The sequence below is a fragment of the Branchiostoma belcheri genome, unplaced genomic scaffold, assembly GCF_001625305.1.
Source record: "Branchiostoma belcheri isolate BF01 breed outbred unplaced genomic scaffold, Haploidv18h27 scaffold399, whole genome shotgun sequence".
NCBI classification, from domain to species: domain Eukaryota; kingdom Metazoa; phylum Chordata; class Leptocardii; order Amphioxiformes; family Branchiostomatidae; genus Branchiostoma; species Branchiostoma belcheri.
In genome coordinates this window covers 29,184-32,727 of record NW_017804019.1, presented here as the reverse complement: position 1 = coordinate 32,727, position 3,544 = coordinate 29,184, and the positions used below count along the sequence as shown (strand labels likewise).

At 41.5% G+C, this 3,544-nt stretch overlaps 1 pseudogene; it reads right to left on the bottom strand.

Annotated features, from left to right (window-relative positions):
• Window positions 1–221: 221 nt before the first annotated feature.
• On the bottom strand, window positions 222–2,692 carry LOC109476866 (annotated as a pseudogene).
• Between the last annotated feature and the right edge of the window lie 852 nt (window positions 2,693–3,544).

The following is a 3,544-nucleotide window of genomic DNA, read 5'->3' as shown; positions in this document are numbered from 1 at the left end:
AAATGTAGACATATCTCAGGGTTCCAAATATGGGCATGCGTTAGGACGCTAAATATGGACATCGGTTAAGAACTTGGGATGTTTATGCAGCTGTAGATGTACCTGTCTGGTCACTGTATAGCCCCAAGTAAAACAATAGAAGTGATGTGCTGAGAAACATGTGCTTTTATTGGACCACAGAGTGTAACAGATACACTCGGTGAAAATGTTTAAAAGCTATATTCTAGCCATTTTTCTACTCAAAGATAAGCTCTTTGCGGCTTCTTCGACCGTGAAGTCTGGATCATCCGAGGTCAACGTCCTCTCGGATGTCTAGCACCGCTTGGACGTTGCCCAGCCCTCCAGGTCACCGACTTTGAAAGTCTGCAATAATCGAATAGATATAATATAAACCTTGTAAATGCCATGTTTAACATCTCCTATATGACATTTTGTAATTAGACTATGGGCTATAACAAAGACTTAACTAACAAAAAAAAAACACGGATAATTGTAGGTTAATCAAGTACTACATCTAACACACATACACCGAGACCTGTCAATTGCAGTTGGGCATGATAAAATATTTGATCAAATAGAAAGATAAAATCTTTTTTACATGTTTTGTCTGGTAGCTATTTACAAATACTGTAAGTTATGACGTTGTAGATATAATAACACACTTCTGCATGGTAAGCAATATTACTTCTTTTATCGTTTGGTAAGTTAATAAGTTTTAATTGTGCTTATTGCTTCTCAGAACACATACCACACGTATGGTGTTGTCGTCGACAAAATGGCGGCGGGTGTGAACAGTAAGACCCTTCCCGTCATGGTTTGGGTACACGGAAACCAGGTCCTCTCCTTCTATGGTGTAGGTCACCTGATGGATTTAACAGAGTTGAAACAAACACGTAGAATACCGCAATATTATTGTAATAAATCGTACACTCACGTCTCCTTAGTAATTCATACATATAGAATATAGATGATTATCTTATAGCCAGAAGATGTCGGCCAATCAGAAGGCTCCATTTCCATTAGTTATCAGGCCGTAACATCAAAAGTGGTCGGTTATTCGAATACCCGACCACTTTTTGGACCGTACCATTATACAGGGGACAGGACACTAACAGTAAAATTACACACTCGGTGGTTTCTTCGGTGGTTATCGCACCTGATCAGGGATTATCTCACCATATACACCTCGGGGCAGCCCATTAACCGTTTATGGTGTCCAGGACCTCTATAATTTGCACAGAATTTAGGTCATTTCCTTACCTTCCTTTTCGTGCCGTTCGGGTCGGTTTCCTCGCCCTCCACTCCCAGGGTGAAGGTGTTCTCCATAGTTTTGCCCATGAACTCCACCTTAGATGTCTTGACGTTCCCTGACAGGGAAGAGTTGATGGGATATTCTGCATCCTTCATCTGGTCCCACATATGAGGTGGAAGGCCTGCAAGAATGGAACACATAAATTTGCCAGTGTGAGCTACAGGGGTGCCAAAGAATTCATAGGAACTTTACGGAAGTCATACGAATTTTACGGAATTCATAGGAATTTTACGGAATTCATAGGAATTTTACGGAATTCATAGGAATTTTACGGAATTCGTATGTTTCCTTGTAATGGATCGTATGGATTCTGTAAAATTCCTATGAATTCCTTGACATTCCTATGAATTCCGTCAAATTCCTATAAATTCCGTCAAATTCCAATGGATTCAGTAAAATTCCTATAAGTTATGTAAAACTCCTATGAATTCCGTAAAATCCCTATTAATTATTTGTCGCACACCCACCCCGAGCTACACTTGCAACATTCTTCGGGCTCCTTTGGTGATCAAATAACGTGAAAAGTCTGCATGTGTAATACAAAACCCCACAGTCGAGAGCAAGTCCTCTATTTCATCAAGATATAATGAAGTGTTCTGTTTGTCTGTATGGGTGTCTGGCCCATGATCTTTGTCTAAGCAAAATAATACGCCTAAATGGACTAGAGTCTGTCAACCCTGATAGCATTGTTAGAGTACTACGTAAATCCGAGCAACTCAAACATGGTTAAAACAAACTGGGCCAAAAATCCTGGCGTCGGACCCTAGTTGTTTACTCGCACATTTGATTTGATACCTGGGTTGCTACACATGTTTTCAACGCATGGTGGTAGCAACTATTTGTCCCTGCTTGCCAGCTTTTTCATGCTACAAATCTAGTACTCGACACAAAATCCCCTATACATTGGGGATTTGTATCCGGTATATTCGGCTGACGGTAACTGCTATCTGTACACCGCTGCTGCCTTCTCTTCAAACCACTCGACCTGATTGTCAGACTACCAACTTGACCTACACGTAAAGCCACACGCGTCTGTACCACTACACCTGACCTACACTACTGTCCCACACACAACAACCATGTCTCAAATAACATAACCCAAACGTCACGGACACGTACCAAGCTTCTCCATGATCTGCTTGTAGTTGTCCGAATTTTCTCCGTGCTTCCATTTCCCAAGGTGGACTTGTTCACGTCGAAAGGCATGTTGTAGAGAGGTTGAGAGAGATCGTGCGGGGGTTGTAGTGTAGTCGTAGTCTGGTGGAGGTGCGCTCAGGTGTGAGAAAAACGCTGGCTCGGCACCGCTTTAAGTAAAGGGCAGGCGACCTTGTGTACCTATAGGGCCGCCGTAAGTTAATATCATGGATATTGGCTTTGGGCCAATACTCTCCAAGCAGAGGTTTGGGTTTTGGCTTAATTTTGGCGTGATTTTAGCCTTTTTATCGGAATTTTTTTTTTTTTTTGCACTGGGATTTTTTTACGCCAACAAAAGAAAAGAGATACCAGTGCAAAAAAAATGTCCAGTAGAATAAGCCTAAAACAGGCCAGAAATAATCTAACACTGCTGGGAGAGTACTGGAGCTAGAGAACTTTGTTGGGGTCAAACTTATGACGTTAAATTGATAACGTACTTACGTCAGATTTGTTTATAGGTTAAGTTCATGGTTTTGTAGAAAGCAGGAGTTTAACACTAATGATCTGGTAGTCAAAATACTACATGTGGTTATTGAATTTATTTATCGATACTTTTTTGCATGCAGCGAATATTTGGTGTATTTGACTTAAACTGGCCTCAAACGTTAACACACCCCATGGCTCCAAATATGGGCATGTATTAGGACGCTAAATATGGACAGTGCATCGGTTCAGAACTTGCGATGCCAAATATGGGCATTCGCTCACTAGGTCGAATGACTCATTGAAGAACAAACATTATTGACTAAATATGTGGTATTTAATCGCCTTTTCTTCTCGGGGCCAGGTACTTAAACATGCCGTCCGGCTCATAGTTACTCCATGTAAAGGTTGTTGATTTTATGTAGCCCTTGGACAAAAGAAGCACATCGGCAGAACGTACTGCTCCTGCACGAAACCAATAATGTATTGTGCATAGCACTTCGGCAGAAGGTCTTATATAAGGTTGTATTGGCTCATATAAGGTTAGCATTCCGACTGTAGTTTCCAAATGGGGTGTTCGAAAAGGTACCTCAGGGTTCTGCGCAGGCGCAGTAC